The 24,332-nt window shown below is 47.1% G+C and overlaps 1 protein-coding gene across 2 annotated transcripts in view; it reads left to right on the top strand.

The window, feature by feature from the left end:
- The window catches only part of NLGN2 (neuroligin 2), a 215,868-nt gene that overhangs the window by 186,116 nt on the left and 5,420 nt on the right, over positions 1 to 24,332 (top strand). The gene's annotated exons all lie outside the window — the stretch shown is intronic.

Below are 24,332 nucleotides of genomic sequence, written 5' to 3'. Positions count from 1 at the left end.
TGCAGTCATATCGGCAATACAAATTCAGGTATTTTTCTCAGAATAAATGGAGATTACTCTGCAATACCAGCACCGGCCAGTAGGGGTCACTGTGTGTGGAGAGAGGCAGGGATAGGAAATTACAGCATATCCCTGCCTCTCTCTACTACTCACTGATCCGTGGGGGAGCAGCAACACAGCTGTCCAGACAGCAGCTCTACAGCTCAGGTAAGTGAGGGATGAGGGGAAAGGCAGCAGGGACACATGGGGACACTGAGACACTAGGGGACACATGTGGACACTGAGACACTAGGGGACATATGGGGACACTGAGACACTAGGGGACACAGACACTAGGGGACACATGGGGACACAGACACTAGGACACACTGAGACACTAGGACACATGGGGACACAGACACTGGGAGACCTGGAAACACTGAGACACTTGGGGACACTGGAAAACATGGGGGCACTGAGACACTAGGGGACACTGGGACACATGGGGATGCTGAGACACATGGGGATGCTGTGAGACATAGGGACATTGGGAGACACTGAGACATTGGGACACAGAGACACTATGTCCCCATTTCTCCCAGTGTCCCCATGTCCCCCATCCAGTGTCGCTAGTGTCTCGGTGTCCCCATGTCTCTGTGTGCCTAGTGTCCCCATATGTCCCAGTGTCCCTATATGTCCCAGTGTCCCCATGTCTATGTCCACAACTGTCCTCATGTCTCCCAGTGTCCCCAAGTGTCTGTCTCCCAGCCAGTGTCCCCTAGTCTCCCAGTGTCTGTGTTCCCATGTCTCTGTTCCTAGTGTCTCAGTGTGCCTATGTCCCCATGTCTCCCAGTGTCCCTATATGTCCCAGTGTCCCCATGTCTATGTCCAATACTGCCCCCATGTCTCCCAGTATCCCCAAGTGTCTGTCTCCCAGCCAGTGTCCCCTAGTCTCCCAGTGTCCCCTAGTCTCCCAGTGTCCCCTAGTCTCCCAGTGTCCCCTAGTCTCCCAGTGTCCCCTAGTCTCCCAGTGTCTGTGTTCCCATGTCTCTGTGTCCCTAGTGTCTCAGTATCCCCATTTCTCCCAGTTTCCCTAAATGTATCAGTGTCCCCATGTCTCCCAGTGTCCCCATGTCTCCCAGTGTCCCCATGTCTCTCAGTGCCCCTGCGTCTCTCAGTGTCCCCATGTCTCACTGTGTCCCCAGTATCCTAGTGACATGGGGACACACTGAGACATGGGGACACTGGGAGACTGGGTGACATGGGGACACTGACACTGTGATACACTGGGTGACTTGCGAGACTGAGACACTGGGAGCAATCCATCTCTACAGCAGAATCAAACTGTGTAGTTTGTTGGTGATTTTACAGAATTTTCTCTGATGTCACTCCTTGTGATTATACAAATGATTAAGGCTGGTATTTTTTTTTCAAGAAAGGTGGCAACCCTAACTTCTCTTCACATACTCTTGCTTAAAGGAGCACTATAGGGTCAGGAACACAATCATGTATTTCTGACCCTATTATGTTAAAACAACCACCCTGGCCCATTCTTGGCTATGGATTTACTTGAAAGATGAAAGCATAAATTAGAGAGAGATTAGCATAGAGTATGTGTTTTCTTATAGCTGCATCCTATGAGTTTCCCTCCAGCACCATCTCCATCAGATACATGACGCTTGGGAGGTATGACTGATTTAGTGTTTTTGGTTAATAAAATTCCGTAATTAGGCCCATCATAATTGTCAGCACCAGGCCCAGTGTGCTCTTAATCCGGCCCTGCGTAGACCAAATGTTGTTTAATGGTACTTTGCTCTATAGACGCGTGTACCCCACCTGTCCTGATATATAAAATAAGAGAAAGTGCCTGAAAAGCGATAACACAGATATAAAACTGTGCAGCATTAATTAATATCAACCTTACGTGATACCAAGGAAGGATAAATGTTCACTTACGCAATGTTAGCACTTTTTAAGCCCGAATAGCAATACCTTAATCTATGGACCTAATCTCATGTTACCTAATTTTATGATGTTCTCTTTATTATGGTTGCCTTCTCAGACTAACACATGTTTCTTAATAATATAAAACTGTGCAGACTAACTATTTGCCATATTTGACGATGTAAGAGCCTATTAAGCTTGTGACTGCTGCTGTGGCAATACGAGCCTGTTTGATATCACTTGCACACTAAAAATAAAGAATTTAAAAAAAAAAAAGAGAGAGAAATGTTTACTGTGAGATTCTTCTGTACTATCTCTTCCAGAATGTGTCCCGTTGTGATAATTTTGGACAATTTCTACCGCTAGTGATGCTGGAATAACTATTCTCCCATCTTCTAACTGATACCATTTGTTCTCCAGGTACTTTCCAGGTTCAGTCTTTAACCACTCTTCTTCTTGAGCTGTATAAACTGGAGTCCATTGAGACAGTGGAGTCGGTATAAGAGCAGCTATATGTTCCACATATTCCTGTCTTCCTGATTCAGCGGCACGCTTAGCTGCATTATCTGCCATCCGATTTCCTTTGGTCACGTCACCATCTCCTCTCAGATGCGCTCGACAATGTATAATCCCAACTTCTTTCGGTTCCCATACTGCTTCCAATAGTTGTAGTATTTCAGCTGCGTACTTGATTTCTTTGCCCTCTGAATTCAATAGTCCTCTTTCTTTATACAAAGCTCCGTGGGCATGAGTGGTTAAAAACGCATACTTGGAGTCCGTGTAGATGTTTACTCTTAAACCTTCAGCCAATTGTAACGCTCGTGTTAGTGCTATCAATTCTGCCTTCTGTGCTGATGTTCCTTTTGACAGTGGCCGAGCTTCTATCACCTTGTCTATCGTTGTTACTGCATACCATGCATAGCGAATCCCTTCTTTCACATAACTACTGCCGTCTGTATAATATTGGACGTCAGGGTTCTGGATGGGAAAATCACGAAGATCTGGTCTACTTGAAAATACTTCATCCATCACCTCCAAACAATCGTGTTGACTTTCAGTAGGTTGCGGCAAAAAGGTAGCTGGATTTAAGTTATTGACAGTCTCTAAAGGCACTCTTGGGTTTTCACACAACATTGCTTGATACTTAGTCATGTGGCTGTTACTGAACCAATGATTGCCTTTGTAATCTAGCAACGTTTGTACTGCGTGCGGGACTCGCACATAAAGTTCTTGACCCAGAGTGAGTTTATCGGCTTCAGCTACCAGCAGGGCGGCTGCAGCTACGGCTCTTAGACAAGGTGGAAGACCACTGGCCACTGCATCCAATTGTTTAGACATATAGGCAACAGGTCTTTGCCATGATCCCAAGTACTGTGTCAATACTCCCACAGCCATTCTTCTTTGCTCGTGTACATATAGGTAGAATGGCCGTGTGTGATCAGGTAGACCTAATGCTGGGGCAATCATCAATGCCCTCTTCACATCTTCAAATGCCTTTTGCTGTTCAGGGGTTCACAGGAAGGGATCGTGTTCTGTACCTTTTATAGCCACATAAAGAGGTTTCGCCAATATCGCATAACTGGGAATCCATATCCTACAGAAGCCTGCTGCCCCCAAGAATTCCCGCACTTGTCTTCTATTCTTGGGTATTGGTATTTGGCATACAGCTTCTTTTCTCTCTGGCCCCATTATCCTTTGACCTTCAGAGATATGGAATCCCAGATACTTGACAGTTGGCTGACACAACTGGGCTTTCTTCCTGGACACCTTGTATCCTGCCTTCCAAAGAATGTGTAGTAAATCATGTGTTGCTTGCTGACATATTTCTCTTGTAACTGCCGCTATCAACAAATCATCTACGTATTGTAATAGTACACACTCTCCTGGGATGGACTTGAAATCCAGTAAGTCTTGACTTAAAACTGATCCAAATAGGGTGGGTGAATTTTTAAACCCTTGGGGCAGTCTTGTCCAAGTCATCTGGCGTTTCGAGCCCGTTACAGCATTTTCCCATTGGAATGCAAAGATACACTGGCTTTCCGCAGCAATTCGAAGGCAAAGAAGGCATCTTTGAGATCCAAAACAGTGAAATAGGTAGCCCCGCCCGGAATTAAAGCAAGCAGGTTATATGGATTGGGTACAACTGGGTGTATACTTACTACCGCATCATTGACTGCTCTCAAGTCCTGCACAGGGCGATACTCATCTGTACCAGGCTTTTGAACAGGCAGCAATGGGGTGTTCCAGGGGGAAGTACAGAATTTTAGGATACCATACCGTATGAACTTATCCAGATACGATTGAATATTCTTCTTAGCCTTCTGCGGGATATGATATTGCCGTAGGCTCACTGGATAAACCCCAAGTTTTAGTTCAATTCGAATGGGTGGAATATTGCGGGCCAGTCCTGGTGGGTTGTTTTCTGCCCAAACTCCTGGTATGTTGAATAAGGATTCATCACTCTTAGGGTTTTGGCTAGTCAACGCTGTATAAAGTCGCCACTCTTCTTCCTTTGGTACTGATAATGTCATAATACCTGAAGGTCCATTAAACTTTAAAGATGTTGTTCCATTTGGTAGGAACGTTATCTGCGCTTGTAGTTTTGATAGCAAATCACGTCCCAGCAATTGGACTGGACATTCAGGCATATAAAGGAATTGATGTTTCACTATGTGGCCTCCCAATGTACAGAGTCGACTTTTAAGAACCGGTTTTGCAGCACTCCTTCCAGTTGCTCCTATTACAGTAATAGTTCTTCCAGATGGAGGAGCAACTAGGTCAGTCACCACCGAATGTTCGGCACCAGTATCAATCATGAATGCACTCCTTTTTCCCCCTATTGATACTTCGACCATAGGCTCCGCTCGGCCAAGGGGGATGGAGCCCGGTCGGTATCAATAGTCTTCCATGACCGTGTCAGCCAATCCTACAAAGTCCCTGTCTTCTCTATCGCGGGACCTCTGCGCTGCGGGATAATATCTATCTTCTCGTACACTTCCTCTATTACCATTACTCCCTCCGGGACCTCCTGTACCTCTCGCTCTACCTCTATAGTTTCCATATCCTGCTCTGGGTCGGTCTCTCTCATACTGTTCCCTTTGTGGACACTCGCTTCTCCAATGCCCTTCTTCCTTACAGTATGCGCACTGATTTCTACTCAGGGGTTCCCTATTCCACTTACTATCGCCTCTATCTGGTCCCCGTCTGTCTACGCCTGCGATCGCTACCGCTAGCATATCCGCCTTTTTACGCATCTTGCGCTCTTCCTCTTTCTTATTCTCTGATTCCCTGTTCATGTAAACTTTATTAGCTACCTCCATTAGTTGGGTGATGGACATTCCTACAAACCCTTCTAACTTTTGTAGCTTGCGCTTAATATCTCCGTAGGCTTGGCTGACAAAGGCAGAGTTTACCATTCGGGAATTCTCAGGGGCCTCCGGATTAAAGGGGGTATACAAGCGGTATGCCTCCAATAATCGGTCATAAAAGACACTGGGCGGTTCATCACTTTTCTGTAACACCTCAGCCGTCTTAGACATATTTATAGCTTTCTTCCCTCCGGCTTTCATGCCAGCAATTATAGCGTCTCTATAGGCTTTTAAATTAACCATATCTGCACCATTAACATTCCATTCGGGATCAGTGTTAGGATAATGGGCTGTGGCCCATGCTGCTGGATTAGCTTGATTTAATGTACAGGCTTCTTCTTCCAGCGCTTTAATGGCCGCTTGGTTTATCCTAGTTCTCTCCTCGTTGTTAAATAATGTCATTAGTAATTGCTGGCAATCAGCCCAAGTAGGATTGTGCGTCTGGACTATCGAGGTGAACAGGTCGGTCATGGCTTGAGGTTTGTCAGTGTACGAGGAATTATGGGTTTTCCAATTCAAGAGATCGGTAGTTGTAAACGGGACGAATACGAAGACTGGGTCAGCATATACTAATTGACCTTCATCATTAAGGTGTGCTGAGCCGGGAGCCAAACGAAGTGGCATTTGATAATGTCTAGGTTTTAGGGTACCGGTCAGTTGTCGGGTTAGTATAGGGCTTCGTTGAGGTGCGTCGGTTAGGGGTTCCAGTCGAGGGGTAGTAAGGCATGGGGATGGGGAAGCTTTATTGTCGGGAAGGTCGGTGAATAAAATATTCCGGGCCAGGCTAGAGGAAGCCTGACCGGAAGCTTGATATGGCGCCAAATCAGGATATGTGGGTTTAACGGGGGTTGGTACCGGAAGGGGAGGTTTAGTAATAAGGGGGATGGACTCTGAACTAGAGGAGGAAGTAGATGGGGACAACGGGGAAATGGGTGTAGAGCTTCCTGTATCACTTCCCCTTCCTCTTCCTGTGGAGGAGGAGTAAGGGGGCGGCATAGGGATTTCGGACTCAGGGGGCGTGTCCAAAATGGGCGTAATCATGGCCCTAGTGGACAAATGAGTCCTGGCCACCATGAGGCGACATTGCTCCTCGTGGCATACTCGGATCCATCTTGGCGAGTCGTTTACGGCCTGCCTCCAACAATCAATGTATGGAAACCGTCCGTAAAGTTCAGGCCTACCTGATACAGCCACGTGTACATGCTGTACCAGATTAGGATCTAAACTACCACGTGGCGGCCATGCGGCAACCAAAGTAGGCCATTCCCTAGTACACAAAGTAATCAGGCGTGCAGAAGACATTTTAACCCCAAAATCACATTTTGTAAATCCCTTTTTAAAATTCTTTAGCATACATCCTAAGGGATCCAAAATCGTCGAGTCCGACGCGCCCATACTTAGCAATGGAGCGTCGTTTCCAACGAATGCTAGACACGCACTCTATCAACGGTCACACCCGTTCCCTCGGCAACAGCACCACTCAGGGAATTCCCGTACACACACAGCTGTTACACCAGTCACTAAATAATAGATACTATGCCCTTTGGCGAAACTATACGGTCACCCACGCTATAATTCCCTATATATGAATTACCCGTCTATAACATACCCCAGTAACATCGTCTTTACAAACAGCAGTTACAGTACGGTTAGCATAGGTTAAAGTACAATTTAAGGTCACAGCACAATTAGTAAGTGATTATGGTGTTAGACATGCAATATAAACGACAATTATTAGTACTTATATAGAGTGTCAGTAATTATACAGGGTTATGGTACCGTGCGCTATCATACAGTTACACACTATTCACACTCTCGCTAGACGGCAGAGCTCACGCTATCTAGCAAGATATACACGCTACTAAACAATCTTTAACACATATACAATTCCCAACTAATCTATTGGCCAGTACCTTGATGGACTACCTAAAACTATCTACATCCGTTTTGGTTAGCCACACTGCCCAAGCACCACATATAGCGAACTAGAGGGCAGAATTTACAACAGAACCCTCTTAGTCTATCTACTCTATCAAAAGTCTAGTGGGTTCCAAATTTACACGCCTTCCCACTTAGCCAAGATAGGTTGAGATCTAGCAGACCGAATTTACACAGACGCCGCTTAGTCTCCCGGTCCCTCCGACCTAGCGAACAAAATGTACACCCTAGAACGCTAGTCTAGACAAGACACCGGTGTCCGGCTAGGGCTATTTACACAGAACCCAGCCTGACTCCAAACCAAATTAAACGGTCTTACTAAAGAGCGTTCAATTGAGCGGTGCGCCTTCGCTCCTTCCCTCCACTGGAGGGGGCAGATTCCGTACAACAATTCAAACCCCTTATGGGCCTACCGCACAATCGGTATACCCCTAGTAGGTCCGCCGTCTAAAACAGCGGTCGTCTTACCTCCTCATTCCTGAACCTGAGTTCACACTCATCGACGGGGACACCCAAGCACTTACTGTAGCGGTACTTACCTTATCCGGGGGCCGGACGCGGTCCTCTCTTCAAGCCGCGCGCGGTCCTGCGGCTGCACGAGCCGCGCGCGGCTCGTCCGACTGTTCTGACAGGAGGGCGGGCAGTGACCGCGAGAAGCGGTCACGTGTCCCGCCTGCAGCTAAGAGCGCGCCGCGAATCTCGGGCGCGCTCTTAAAGAGACAGTGGGAGCCTAAATTGCAAAAAGGCTCCCATTGGCTCCTGTCATGCCAATCACCCCATACACTTACCTGTTGGGGGAGTGGAAGTGACAGGAGCCAATCACATTAGTTTGAAGGCTACTTATACTTACCCTTTTCCCTTAGTTCCTTGCCCTATCGTGGTTTCTGCTACAGTTCCCTTTAGTGCTTGTTGTGTTCAGTTGTGTTTCTCCGTATTTGACCTTGGCTTTGTATTCTGACTTCGTTTTCGCTTTATCCTATTCTGTACTGTTTGCCGGCTTGCTGATTCCTGTGTACCAGTCCCCGGCTAGTTTTCGTTTACGCTGTCTCTTTGTGCCCTTGACCTCGGATCGTTCCTGACTCTGTTTTATCCTATTACGTCGAGTCCGGCCACTCTAAGGTCCGGTAGACGTATCTCTCCTCTGTACTGTCTTCTGTTAGGCTGGATCCTGCGTGTAGGGGTATATACTCGTTACATTACGATAGGGCCATGGACCCCGCAGATTTAGCTCAACAGATGGCGACCCATGAGGCTAGATTTGTAGAGCAGGATCACCGTATGGATCAAATAGCTCAGGCTCTCCAGACGCTCTTAGCTAGAACCATTCCAGCAACCGCACCTAACCCTCCTGCACCCCTGCTTCCTGAAGTATCGACTATGCCTAACGCTACAGCACATTTAACGCCTCCTCCTAGGTATGGAGGGGATTCTAAGACATGCAGAGGGTTCATTAACCAAATAGAGTTTCATTTTGAAATGTATCCACGTTCATTTCCCACAGAGAGGTCTAAAGTTGGGTTCTTTATGCACCAACTTACCGACAAAGCACTTGAATGGGCAAACCCTATTTGGGAGGCTAATGGACCTATGGTGCATAACTTTCACAGTTTCCTAACAGCTTTTCGCAGAACTTTTGATACTATGAAAAGGTCTAAGAATGCCGCTAGAGCATTAATGAGGGTTAAACAGGGTTCTAGGTCTGTGGCTGATTACGCTATACAGTTTCGTACCCTTGCCTCACAGGTCGATTGGACCAATAATGGGTTAACTACGGCCTTCATGGAAGGTTTATCAGACTCTATATTGGATGAGGTAGCAGCTAAGGAGCTTCCTATTGCCTTAGAGGACCTTATTGACTACCTCATCGATATAGATAATAGGATTCGTGACAGGCTCTATACTAAGAACAGGAATAGACGTTTTGTTACACCTATTCAACCCAGAGTTAATATACCGGAGAGTGTTAAAGTACCTGAAGAGGAACCTATGCAATTAGGGGTTGCCAAACTCTCAGATACTGAGAAATTACATAGGAGAAGGGAGGGACTCTGCCTATATTGTGGTAAGAGAGACCATATGGTAAAGGAGTGTCCTCTGCTCCCGGAAAACTCTCGCACCTAAGACCTTATAGGGGACTGGCCTTGGGTGTGATTTCTAAGTCTCCTACATTGCCTCCTAACCGACTGCTTCTCCCTGTTTCTTTACATATGGGAGAGAGTTGTATAGTTGAAAACATAGACGCCCTGGTTGATTCTGGGGCAGCCGAGAACTTTATAGACTCTGGTTTTGTAAAGAGAAACAATATTCCCATCAGAGAGAAGGAGATACCCTTGGCCGTTGAGGCCATAGATGGTAGACCATTGATATCTCCAGTTGTTACTCACGAGACTGCACCGCTACACATGTACACAGGGGTTCTACACTATGAAACCATTCGGTTCCAGGTCATCACCTCTCCCTCTTCACAGTTGGTGTTAGGGTATCCATGGTTACGTGCCCACAATCCCATTTTTGACTGGGAGACAGGGCAGATAAAATCATGGAGTGAAGCCTGCCATGAGTCATGTACTATTGAAGTCACGCCTGTGAATTCTATTAACGTTCCTACTGTTCCTCCTTTATCTACGACTATACCCTCTCAGTATTTAACTTTAAAGACTGTCTTTGATAAAAGAGAGGCTGACAAATTACCGCCTCACAGACCCTACGATTGTGCTATTGATTTGTTGCCTGGTACTATACCTCCTAAGGGCAGGGTGTACCCCCTATCGGTTCAAGAAAACCGTGTCATGGAGGAGTACATTAAAGAGTCATTAGACAAGGGATTTATTAGAAGATCCTCTTCTCCGGCTGGAGCGGGGTTCTTCTTTGTATCAAAGAAAGAAGGTGATTTAAGACCTTGCATTGATTATAGAGGTCTTAACAAGATCACCATCAAAAATGCTTACCCTATACCTCTAATAACAGAATTGTTTGACAGGCTCAAACATGCTACGGTATTCACCAAATTAGATCTTAGAGGAGCATACAATTTGATACGTATTAAAAAGGACCACGAATGGAAGACAGCCTTTAACACTCGGTCAGGTCATTATGAGTATACCGTCATGCCATTTGGGCTTTGCAATGCCCCAGCAGTGTTCCAAGAATTTATTAATGATGTCTTAAGGGATTTTATTCACTCATTTGTTATTGTGTACTTGGATGACATTTTAATATATTCTACAGACATTCACGCTCATCACAGACATGTTACAACAGTTCTGAAGACCCTTCTTGCTAATGGTCTTTATTGCAAATTAGAAAAATGTCTATTCGACCAGTCCGAGGTCCAGTTTTTAGGGTATTTGATTTCCGCCGAGGGTTTTCGGATGGATCCCCAGAAGCTCGCTGCAGTCATAGAATGGCCTCTGCCGCAAGGTCTGAAAGCCATCCAGCGTTTTCTGGGGTTCTCTAATTATTATAGACGTTTTATCAAAGGTTTTTCGTCTATAGTAGCGCCTATAACTCGTATGACTAAAAAGGATGGCAATACACGTGTCTGGTCTACTGAGGCACTTCAGGCTTTTGACTTTCTTAAGACTACGTTCGCCTCTGCCCCTATTTTACAGCATCCTGTCCCCTCATTGCCATATATACTTGAGGTTGATGCTTCCGATATAGGGGTAGGTGCTGTCTTATCCCAAAGAGAGTCTCCTGACAAGCCATTGCATCCTTGTGGCTTCTTTTCTAAACAAATGTCCAAGGCAGAGAGGAATTATGATGTGGGTAATCGCGAACTCCTTGCTATCATTTTAGCACTCAAAGAATGGAGACATTTGCTAGAAGGAACTAAGGATCCTATTCTCATATTTACAGATCATAAGAACCTATCCTACCTTAGCGAAGCTAAAAGATTGTCTTCAAGGCAGGCTAGGTGGTCACTGTTCTTGTCTCATTTTAATTATATAATCACCTATAGGCCAGGTGACCGGAACACTAAAGCGGACGCTCTGTCCAGACAATTCGAGACTATTGACAAACAGGAGATTGATGTCACTCCTGTCATTCCCCCAGACAGGATAATAGCAACTACTATATTGTCTATTTCCTCGTCCCTCTTGCAGGCCATACAAGCGAAACAAGGCATGGCACCCAGCGAGAGGCCTAATGATAAATTGTTCGTTGACATTCCCGAGAGACGGGATATTCTGTCACTTTATCACGATACTAAGACTGCTGGACATCCTGGTATTTCCAAAACAGTGTCAGCCGTTTCTCGGTATTTCTGGTGGGATACCTTACGTAAGGATGTTACTGACTATATAAGTGCTTGTACTACTTGTGCATGTATGAAAACCTCTCGTAGAGTTCCTTGTGGGCTGTTGCATCCGTTGCCCGTTCCCGAGAGACCTTGGTCTAATCTATCAATGGATTTTATTGTTGAATTACCCCCTTCGAATGGTAACACAGTCATCCTAATGATAGTAGATCGGTTTTCCAAAATGGCTCACTTTGTGTCTCTTCGCAAGTTGCCCACTTCCAAGGAATTGGCTCTTATCTTCGCTAGAGAAGTGTTTCGATTACATGGTATTCCCTTATCTATTGTATCCGATAGGGGTAGCCAATTTATTTCCAGGTTCTGGAAAGCCTTTTGTTCGGAGATGGGTATTTCCCTCTCATTTTCTTCCGCTTACCATCCCCAGTCTAATGGAGCTGCTGAACGTGCCAACCAGTCTCTAGAGCAGTACCTCCGTTGTTTTGTGTCTCACCATCAGGACAATTGGTCTGACCTGCTTTCTTGGGCTGAATTTGCTCGGAATAATGCCACTCATGATTCTTCCGGCAAAAGCCCTTTTTACGTTGTCTATGGCCAGCATCCCGTTGTTCTTCCGGCTGCATTCTCCTCTCAGGGCATGCCAGTTCTGGATGAGCATTTGGCTGGTTTGCGTAATACTTGGGAGCAGGTTCAGCGTTCTTTGGTGGACTCTGCTGCCCGCCAGAAGGCTCAGGCTGACAAGCATCGCAGAGCGGCTCCTTCCTATGTTGTGGGGGACAGGGTTTTGCTTTCCACACGGAATATTCGCCTCCGGGTGCCTTCTATGAAATTGGCTCCCCGCTTCATTGGTCCTTATCGCATTATACATAAGGTTAATCCCGTTTCTTATGCCTTGGGTCTGCCTAAGAATCTGCGTATACCCAATGTATTTCACACCTCTTTGTTGAAGCCTTACGTACACAACCGCTATACCCGGCATACTCCCCCTCCCCCTCCTGTCTCTGTGGAGGGTCATGAGGAGTTCGAAGTATCTGCTGTTATTGACTCTCGTTTTCTTAGGGGTCGGCTTCAGTACTTGGTACATTGGAAGGGTTATGGGCCTGAGGAGCGCAGTTGGATTTCTGCGGACGCTGTTCATGCTCCCCGCCTTGTACGTTCTTTCCATTCGCGTTTTCCTGCCAGGCCTGGTCCTGCCCGCCCGGAGGGCGTGTCCTCAGGGGGGGGTACTGTAGCGGTACTTACCTTATCCGGGGGCCGGACGCGGTCCTCTCTTCAAGCCGCGCGCGGTCCTGCGGCTGCACGAGCCGCGCGCGGCTCGTCCGACTGTTCTGACAGGAGGGCGGGCAGTGACCGCGAGAAGCGGTCACGTGTCCCGCCTGCAGCTAAGAGCGCGCCGCGAATCTCGGGCGCGCTCTTAAAGAGACAGTGGGAGCCTAAATTGCAAAAAGGCTCCCATTGGCTCCTGTCATGCCAATCACCCCATACACTTACCTGTTGGGGGAGTGGAAGTGACAGGAGCCAATCACATTAGTTTGAAGGCTACTTATACTTACCCTTTTCCCTTAGTTCCTTGCCCTATCGTGGTTTCTGCTACAGTTCCCTTTAGTGCTTGTTGTGTTCAGTTGTGTTTCTCCGTATTTGACCTTGGCTTTGTATTCTGACTTCGTTTTCGCTTTATCCTATTCTGTACTGTTTGCCGGCTTGCTGATTCCTGTGTACCAGTCCCCGGCTAGTTTTCGTTTACGCTGTCTCTTTGTGCCCTTGACCTCGGATCGTTCCTGACTCTGTTTTATCCTACTACGTCGAGTCCGGCCACTCTAAGGTCCGGTAGACGTATCTCTCCTCTGTACTGTCTTCTGTTAGGCTGGATCCTGCGTGTAGGGGTATATACTCGTTACACTTACTACGTAGAGGCCGATGATCTCCTGGACAACAGACCAGTGGCGCCGAGACGAAGGGAGGTCCACGCAGAAGTTCAGGGGTGCAGCCGTAGAGAACGTGGGCAAAGATAGACCGTCTCACGCCTCTGCTTCTCAGCTACCGTTGAACGATGAGCTTCCCGGCCAATGCACCAAATGATACCGGAGAAACTGACGGAAGCCAAGCACAGAGAGATGGACACAGGTTTCTTCAGGAAGGAAGAGATTCTTTATTCGGTGTCACCAAAATACAACAAGTTCTGAGCCCCGGACAATAGTGCAGGCTCCTTATATAGGCACATAACTCCTCCCATATTAAGCTCCACCCGCACATTCTCTTAACCAATTAAAATGAACAAGAACTAACTTCCTGCTTGACCGCATGGCTTGTCCAGCACAATGGAGGAGGGGAATACTATATCCTGTATTCTCGCACATGCTCCGTACACTACTGATCATATCTTGCCACGTGCAACCAACCGACCGATACGCCAGTATATGCACGTACACATGCCACGTGGTAATCTCGGCCTACTAAATTTATTTTTACCGAGATTCCACCACACAATCACACAAACCAGTCAGTCTCCCAAACAGCTGAACAAGCGTAATCCATACGAATAATTCCCCCAATGGGGAGACAAAGCTCCGTATTGAGGGTCAGCAAGAATCTGGTTTACTGTGGGCTACCTGCCCGGTATTTATGCAGGTCTCCCACCTGGTGGACACTCCCCTAGGGGACCAAATGGGAGACTGTGACATGGACATTACAACAACCAATCACAGTGTTACACCTGTAGCCATGCCCCTTTAATTACCCAATTAAATTACCCAATTACAAAATTATCTCTCTGCCCGGGAGATAATTGTGAAGTAATTCAATTATCTCCCTGGACAGAGACCAAACACCATTTTAAGTGAATATATCAAAATACATAAAAATTTATAAATTTACAATAACTGGACATAATACAGGCATTCAACGTGTCCCTAGATAGCTGGGATCTGAGCGCACAAAAGTACCGAATAGCGCTCAGATCCTATTCACACAGTCCAATCGCCGTGGAGTCAAAGTGTTCACAAAGTCTGTTCTCCATACGAATAGATTCCACGGGATGGCTATCCGGGGTATGGGATGGCTATCGTGAGTTTTCTACCGAATGAGAAGGGAGGTCGGCGGCTTCAGCAGTGTTCGGGCCAAAAAGTGTCCATTTTGAGTTCCATGAGTTTACCGTTGAACACCGCTGAGCATTCGTGGATTTAAAATGGCCGTGACCTCGTGTTTGGGATACGAATGTCGGCCACCCAGCTACAGGCATCAATTAAGAGGTGTCTGCGGTTAACCTCAACGTTCTAATGGGGCCAATAGGTCAACCAGCAGCACACTTCTCTACTGGGTGGCCGGCCGTTCAGGAGTTTTATTTGGTAGTAAAAAGGGGAACGGTATAGAGTCTACATGAATGGGAAAAAACGAATTAAACTAGTGAATGAAGAATAAATCTCTGTAAGTTCAAGACAGAGGGATCTGTCACAATACTTTCTTAAAAAAGGTCTTTCTATGTAGCTGGTTATTTAGGATAAAAATTTCTAAATCTAAAAAATTAGGGATTGACTGTATTCCCAGGTTAAGATAATGCCTTTGCTATTGCGGTTTAAAAATTGTAAAAATTGATTAAGAGAGGTAGTAACAATTTTAGGGTGGTCTGGAGAAGTGATAGCTACAGATTGACTGCTGGGTGTGTGCGTATCATTACTAGCAAAGAACCTTTTCAGGGTGGCCTTTCGTACAAATTTGTTCACGTCTATAAAGGCTTTAAAGGGTTTGAACGGATTTGTGGGGGCAAATTTGAGGCCTTTATTTAAAACGAATAGTTGTGTGGATGTGAGGGCTTTTTGTGATAGGTTAAAAACACCAAAATCTTTTTCTACTGCAGGGGTTATTATCGGTCTCGTCTTTCTCTTTTGAATTCTTCTCCCACTTCTCCTTTCTCTAAACTCAGACTTTGCTTTCTCGTTTTTGTATGATGTGGTGTTGGTACGTGTGTGTTGGTCTTTGTGCATAACTCTAAAAAATAATCGTCATTTTCTATTTCGGAGTATCTGTTGTTGTGGACATAATTTACAGGTGACTTAGTGCTTTGAAAGTGTCTATGTGCATATCTCGGTCTCTGGGTTTTTGGTATAGCCCCATTGTTGTTTTGGTACATACCAGGAGAGTAAAGTCCATTGTTAGTGTAACTTTAATAATTGGGGGATATGTTAGGTGAATTTTGGTAATGGTGCGTGGGGTGTGGGTTTCTTATTGGGACTTGATAGTGTTTTTTATATTGAGTTGTGTGTGCTCTATTAGAGTAGTGATAGCGAGATGTCGGAGAGTTTTCTAACGGGACGGTTCTGTGGATATTGCGTATCTCTTTTTTTTTTTTTTTTAATTCTTTATTTATATCGTGACAGGTTGTTCAATATCTTTTGTCGCACACAGTAATGGCTTACGCAGAAGCCGCAGTTTACATGGCGTGTCTTGCACGACAGTTACTTTTTTTGCATTGTCACATTTTCAGTTTTTTGTAGAGAACAAAGAAAGAGAGAGCATATGACATAAGAAATAACTTAATAACCTAGTGAGAAAAGTGCTCATCCCACTTTGAGGCACCAAGGCTGGACACAGTGGTCATGCTCTACAAGTATCCCTTGGGATTCGTGCGTTACTCTGCATATTGTGTGACATGACCGTGACGTAAAAACGTGGTGAAACAAAAAAAAACAAAAAAAAACAAAAAAAAACTAGGAGCGTGTAAGGAGGGATAGGCTCCGCCACAGGGGGGGGGGGGGGGGGGAGAGAGTGCAGGGTTAGTGGGTATTGACATAGTCCTCCCATGGTTCCCACACCTTGATGAAGAGGGGGTATGTGTCTCGTACCTGTGCTGTGAGTTTATCCATTAAGTGTGCCTCTTTAATATTACTAAGCACCCTCTCCACATGAGGGGTGTCCATCTGACGCCAAGTCTGTGCTAGGGCACGCCTGGCTGCCAGATTGATTTTATTCACTAGTTTTTGTTCCCTATTAGGTAGGCTATCGATTGGTTTTGCTATCAAGAAAGTCCAGGGGTCTGGTTTGATTGGTTTGTGTAGGACTGTCGTTAGTAGTGTGGCTATGGTACTCCAGAATTGGACAACTTTGGGGCATGTCCACCACATGTGGAGATATGTGCCTCTCTCCCCACATCCTCTCCAGCATACGTCAGTAGATGTTTTTCCCATTCTGTGCAGCTTAACTGGAGTCGTGTACCATCGCAAGAGTGTTTTATAACACTGTTCTTGGTGAATGACACAGACTGAGGACTTGGCTGCTGCCTCCCACACGTCCTGCCACTCCCCACTTTCTAGTGTTTGTTGGAGGTCTGTTTCCCACTGCTGAATATAGGAAGGTGTTTGAGTCTCGCCTGTTGGCGCGCTCAGTTGTGTGTATAGGCGAGTAATGAGGCCGGCACGTGGTCCCTCAGACATACATAGTGTTTCGTAGAATGTGGGCCTAGCTCTGGCTGCCTTGGCAATGGTGGGTTTGTTGGCAAAGTCCCTAAGCTGTAGATATCTAAAGTGGTCCGTGGTAGTAAGGGGCGCTAAAGTCTTTAAGTTATCGAAGGTGCGGAACTCTTCTGCCTGAAATAGGTGGTAATACCGTTGAACTCCGGTGTCCTCCAGGCCTCGAAAGTCTCTAGGTGTCATACCTGGCGGGAACGCTTTATTGCGAAGATACGGTGTGAGGGGTGAGGTAGGGTGCGTTAGTGCATATTTGTGTGCTGTTAAATTCCATACTCGTATGGAATTAAGGATAGCTGGGCAGGTTGTATGGAGGTCCGGCCGGTCTGGTTTAGGCACCCAGATCCAAAACTGAGGCAGGTCAGTGCACATCAAGTTTGTCTCTAAGTCAACCCATCTGTGGGCGTCCGGTGGGGAGTGCCACTCCACTATCTGCGCCAATTGGGCCGCAAGGTAGTACAGGTATAGGTTGGGGAGTCCGAGGCCCCCTCTACTCTTTGGTGTGTATAACGTGTGTCGTGCTACCCTATGTCTCCCTCCGGCCCAAACAAAGTTGTCAATTGCTGTCTGCAGGGGTTTAAGGTCATTTTTACAAACCGTCACCGGTAAGGCCTGGAAGAGAAACAGGAGACGCGGGAGGACGTTCATCTTAATTGTATGCAGTCTCCCTAGCCACGAGATCGGTTTGTCGTGCCATTTGTCTAGGTCCGTTCTCAACGTACTGAGCAGTTTCTTGTGGTTTTCAGTGTACAGGTCGGTGTGGGAGGACGTGAGTTTGACACCTAGGTATTTAATTGGTTGTGTTGTTATTTTAATGTGTGTCCTGCCCTGCAGCCACTGGACATCAGTGTCGGGGACCCCCAGCGGCATACCCACCGATTTAGCGAGGTTTATTTTATATCCGGCTACTTGCCTGTAGTCTTCCAGGATGTCAAGGACGTGCGGGAGAGATTCCCTTGGGTCTGTAATGGTAAGCAATAGGTCGTCTGCGTACGCCGAAATTTTAAATTCGTCGGAGGCGACCCGTATGCCTTTGATATTGTCGTGCGTTCTAATCAGATGGAGTAAGGGTTCTAAGGCTATTATAAACAGCAGCGGGGATAAGGGGCAGCCCTGTCGAGTGCCGTTTTTCAGTGCAAAGGGGGTCTGTTGCGTTCCCGGCACCATGACCTGGGCCATCGGGCTAGTGTAAAGTGCCTGTACCGCTTTGACAAATACAGTGGGGAACCGCAGCTCCTCAAGTAGGGCAAGCATATATGGCCACAGGATTCGGTCGAACGCCTTCTCTGCGTCCAGGGAAAGGACCAGAGAAGGCATTTGTTTTTGCGTAGCCCACCATATCAAGTCAGTAGCTCGCCGTGTGTTTTCATATAATTGCCTAGTGGGAACAAAGCCTACCTGATCCGCATGTATGAGCTTTGGAAGAATGGGGTTGAGCCTCGTAGCTAGTATCTTGGCAAAGACCTTCAGATCAAAGTTGATTAGGGAGATAGGGCGGTAGTTCGTCACGTTAGAGTCGTCTCTATCTGGTTTCGGGATAAGGGCTATGTCAGCTGTTGAGAGGTCAGAGTTTGGCGAGTCGTTATCCATCCATGTCCTGAACATGTTGGTTAGATGAGGTATAAGTTCTTCTCGAAAGGTTTTATAATATGAGCCGTCAAACCCGTCGGGGCCCGGGGCCTTCCCTCCCTTCAGTTCTGTTATGGCTCTATTGATTTCATCCTGATCAATGGGCGTGCCTAGGTGTGATGTTACATCGACCGAGGGTCGCGGCAGGTTAGCCTGCTGCAGGAAGGCGGCAACTTGCGCCATGTATGTGCCGTTTGTGGTCGTGAGTGTGGGGGAGTGGTCATATACCTGGGCTAGAAACGTCGTAAATTCCTTGCATATGTCCCTGGGGTTGGTTAAGACTCTACCATGTGAGTCTTTTATGGCTGTGATATTTGTCTCCCGTCGTTTGGGTCTAAGGGCCCGAGCTAATAATGAGTCCATTTTATTCGCTTTTTCATAGAATAAGCGTTTGGTGCGAATCATCTCTTTGCTCACTTCATCTATCATGACTTCTCTAAGTCTTCGTCTAATGTCGGTCACGACCCTGACCGTGTCCGGTGTCATGGTCTGCTTGTTTTTGGTTTCCGCTTTACGTAGCTGTTTTTGAAGGTCAGTGAGTTGTTCTACTTTTTTCTTTTTTAATAGGGTGGCAGTTTTGATCAGAAATCCCCTCACCACTGTTTTATGGGCTGCCCATAACGTTGTGGGGGATATGTCAGGTGTGTCATTCTCTAAAAAGTAACGGGTCAATTCTTGCTGTATTGCCGGCTTTATTTGGGGATCTTTAAGCTGGGAGGCATTCAGCCTCCATTTCCAGGGGGCACGTGGGCCGGGGAGTTTTAAGGTGAGCGCAATGTCGGCGTGGTCAGACCACGAGATTAGGTTAATGTCTGCAGTTTTAACCCATGGCATGACTGTTGGGCTGACGAGGAACATATCTATCCGGGAGTACGTTCCGTGTACCGCCGAATAAAAGGTATAATCCCGCCCACTCGGGTGCTGGATCCTCCAAGGGTCCAACATTCCCGTGCGGTTGAGGAAGTTGTGTAAGAGTTTGTCCTGTCCACCTCTATTCTGCGATCTAGGGAGGCGGAGCCCACCTCCCCTATCGGCCGCCGGGCATGGTGTTGCGTTCAGGTCTCCCCCTAGTATTACATACCCCCTAGGAAGTCCCAGAATCAGCGCTTCCAGTTCCGTCCAGAATTCTTTACAGGGGGTGTTGGGTGCATAGACATTAATCATATGGTAAGTGGTGGCGTGAAGCGTGCCCGTAAGGACCACGTACCGGCCATCTGAGTCAGTGTGTGCCTGGGTGATATTAATCGGACATTTCTTGTGTATTAGTATTTCAACCCCTTGTCTCTTGCCTAGCGTTCGGGAAGCGAAGGCTCTAGTGTAGATATGGTTTTGGAGCAGTGTCTTTGAGGTGCGCGGTAGGTGGGTTTCCTGGAGGAAAGCAATGTCTGTTTTCTGCCGCCGGAGTTCTCGGCCATAGCGCCCATGGCGCCGGCAGAAGGGGAGGAGGAGGCAGGAGGGAGGGGGAGGAGAGCATCCCACACCGGGCACCCCGGTGGGCGATCCCCTGTCTCTGCCAGTGTCCTATGCCTTAATATGAGAGGTAGTGGGTAAAGGTAATCAGACTGTGTCAAGCATAAAAGACAGTGCTGAATAAAAAATAAACACCAGACACCGATGCCCTCATATCATCAGGCAGTGGGTGACAACTTGCGTGATGCCTGATCCCAGGCCACTGTGGTGTCAGCTTGTCCATATCAGTCCTGCTGCTGTTGGCTCCGGTCTCCAATCTCTGGGAGCATGGAAAGAGCCTCCGGTCCGCAGGTCGGAGCTCGGAAGTCCGTTGGCAGTTCAATGCCCAGGTCAGACAGGAAGGTGGGTATATCCATCGACGGCAGCAGTATCGCCGGCTTCGGACCCTTGAACACGAGGATCTTGAAGGGGTATCCCCATGCGAAGCGGAGGTTGTTGTCGCGGAGCAGGTCAGTGACTGGCTTCCATTCTTTTCTCCTGAGGAGGGTGGCCGGCGCCACATCCTGGTAAATTTGGAGGGAAACCCCTTCATGCATGTAGGGCGCCTTTCTACTGTGCCTGATTATGGCTTCTTTGGTCTTGTAGTAATGGCACTTCATGATGACATCTCTGGGGGGGCTATTCTTCGGTCCTCTGGCCCGTAAGGCCCGGTGGACTCTGTCTACCAGCCAAAGGTGTTCGGGGATACCAGGTAGGCTCTTCCTAAAGCACGTTATCAGAACCTCCTCGAGGTCCGTCTCCTCCACCGTCTCCGGTAAGCCACGAATACGGAGATTATTTCGCCGTGAGCGGTTGGAGACGTCCTCTAGCTCCAGCTCTAGCTCCGTGATTTTGTGTAGGAGCTTGTTGGTGAGGTGAGTCGTTGTGTTATGCGCGGTCACTATGGTACCCACTTGCTTCTCGATGCTGGTCGTGCGAGCCCCAATGGCGGCAATCTCTGCCTTCACTTCCGCTGCCGTACGCTTGATTTCTTCAGCCAGGTACCCCTTCACCCCTTCACCTCGGCCAGGGACTGCAGGATAGCGCTTGCTGGTGCCTCCGGCGAGGTGTCTCCAACTCTCCCCGGGCGCATGTTTTCCGATGCCCCAGGGCTCGAGTCCGAGCGAGCGCCACGTGCTGGAGGCCTTTGGGCCGTTAACATGTCCGCCACCGATGGTGCTTCCTTAAGGTTCTTCTTGGCGGGCTTGCGGCTGGACATTCGGTCCCGTGGTCCGCTAGCTATGCGGGTATTACGGGATGGAGTTTTGTTTAAAAACTTGTGTTTCTGTGAATGTTAACATTTTATCTTTAAGATAATTTATTTCAGTATCAAGGATAGAAAGTTTTTTAATGATGAGAGTTTCCATGAGTCCAAAAGTACAAATCTCCAACTTATTATACCAATCTCTCATGAACTCCTCATCATCCCTGTCTGAAGTATGTTCTTTAAAGAGTCTTAGTCCTCTAGGAGTTATTCTTTCTTCTAAATATTTTGGGGGGGTTGCTATTTCCCATTTCAATTTAATTTCCATAGTGAGGGCTTTCTCAAGTTTGTACCACTAATCTGGGTGACCAACATATCCAAAAATCACCCAGATCAGTTCAGGGGTTTTCGAATTCCATGGAAGTCTTAAAGGACCACTATAGGCACCCAGACCACTTCAGCTTAATGAAGTGGTCTGTGTGCCAGGTCCAGCTAGGTTTAACCCTTTTTGCTGTAAACATAGCAGTTTCAGAGAAACTGCTATGTTTACCTATGGGTTAATCCAGCCTCTAGTGGCTGTCTCATTGACAGCCGCTAGAGGCACTTCCGCGCTTCTCACTGTGATTTTTCACAGTGAGAAGACGTCAGCGTCCATAGGAAAGCTTTGAGGGACGTCAGAAGAGGGAGGAGAGTCCCAGCGCCGAGGGAGCCAGGCGCTGGAATAAAGGATTAAGGATTAACTCCTTCCTCCCCCTTCAGCACCACGGGAGTGGGACCCTGAGGGTGGGGGCACCCTCAGGGCACTATAGTGCCAGGAAAACAAGTTTGTTTTCCTGGCACTATAGTAGTCCTTTAAGTGACCGGCTACCCACGAGGCTCCTGCCCAAAACAGTTCCACAAGTTTTGGTGATTTTGCCGGTCTGGTTCTAAAAGTCTCAAAAAGCGAATAAATCCACGAACGGTTCCCCCTGGCTCCTAGCAGCAATTGTTCCCCTCATTCGTATGAACAAAAGTACCGAACAGCGCTGTCCTAGCAGTTCAGGACACAAAGAAACAAACGTTCGTACGTTGGGACCGGTGTTCGGACTCGACGACCAAGTCCCGCTGCCTTTGTTCTCGCAAACAAGATTGCCGCCGTTTTCTCAGCCACGTGGCGTTAGACCATACGAACGGCCGCACAGGGAGAAGGCTTAAACGACGGTTCGCTTTGAAGTTAATGAGCCAGGGCAGTGGTCTCTGTTCGGTAGTTACAGCTACCGAATGAAATAAAATAAAATAGCCGAAATAACTTTGTGATTTCTTCACACCCTCCTCCTTGCGTCATACCCGCACATGTTCATTTTTGCAGCAAATGTCTGTTTTTTTACTAAAAAGTAATTTTAGTTTGTCATATTTTAGTCAACTGAGTTATTTTAGTCTAGTTTTAGTCGACCGAATCTCAAAAATGGTAGTCGACTAAAATCTGACTAAAATGGTTAGTCGACAAAATTAACACTGATGCACACAGTGTGCTAGACATAGAAATTCCAATCCCAGCACACACAGACACAGTACATCTCCAGCACACACACCACATCTCCAGCACACTAGCAGACAAACTATATCCCCAGCACACACACAAATACACTACGTCTCCAGCACATACACATACACAGTATATCCCCAGCACACACACACTACATCAGCAGCACACACAGACACACTACATCCCTAGCACATACAGACACACTACATCCCTAGCACATACAGACACACTACGTCCCCAACACATACACACTACATCCCTAGCACACACACACACTACATCCCTAGCACACAGACGCACGACATCCCTAGTACACACACAATACATGCCCAGCACACAGACACACTACATTCCTAGCACAAACACACTACATCTCCAGCACACACCACATCTCCAGCACACACAGACACACTACATCAACAGCATATACACTACATCCCCCGCGCACACACACACTATATTCCCAGCATACATGCACATTCACACTACATCCCCAGCATACACACAGACACATTACATGCCCAGCATACACAGACACACTGCATCCCTAGTGCACACACACTGCATCCCTAGTGCACACACACTACATCCTTAGCATGCGCACACTACATCCCTAGCGCGCACACATTAAATCCCTAGCACATACACACACTACATCCCCAGCATACACACACAGGCATACTACATCCCTAGGACACACACTACATCTCTAGGACACACACACAGACACACTACATCCCCAGCACACACACAGACACACTAAATCCCTAGCGCGCACACACACACACTACATCTCCCATCACACACACTACATATTCCATCACACACACAGACACACTACATCCCTAGCACACAAACTACATCCCCAACACACACAGACACACCACATCTCCAGCACACACACAGAGACACACTACATCTCCAGCACACACACAGAGACACACTACATCCTCAGCACACAAACACACACAGACACACTACATGTACAGCACACAAACAGAGACACACTACATCTCCAGCACACACACAGAGACACACTACATCTCCAGCACACACACAGAGACACACTACATCCTCAGCACACAAACACACACAGACACACTACATCTACAGCACACAAACAGAGACACACTACATCTACAGCACACAAACAGAGACACACTACATCTCCAGCACACACACAGACACAGTACATCCCCAGCACACACACCACTACTTCTCCAGACTAACAGCAAACATCCCACATGACAACTTAACTTACTCCTTTTTGGTTTGCAATTGTTAGTGATTGACGTATATTGTACTTAGCTAATATTTTATTACCACTGCAGAAGCATATATTTTGTGACGTTTAAGTTAGTGTGCAATTATCTAAATATGTTACTGGAATGTATTTATCGAATCATGATATATTTCATTTTGGTTTTAATTATCATAATACAACATAATGAATGTGAGTGTATTTTGGTGGCGTTGTTTTGGGGGACCCAGGCAGAATAATGCCTTGGGCCGGCCCAGGTATCTGTGTATGTCATTGTATCTGCATGCATATGAGTGTGTGTATCTATGTGTCTGTATC

This window comes from Pelobates fuscus, chromosome 3 (genome assembly GCF_036172605.1).
Source record: "Pelobates fuscus isolate aPelFus1 chromosome 3, aPelFus1.pri, whole genome shotgun sequence".
Taxonomy (NCBI): domain Eukaryota; kingdom Metazoa; phylum Chordata; class Amphibia; order Anura; family Pelobatidae; genus Pelobates; species Pelobates fuscus.
Note: the sequence above shows the minus strand (reverse complement) of the source record. Positions and strands in the feature narration are given on the sequence as shown.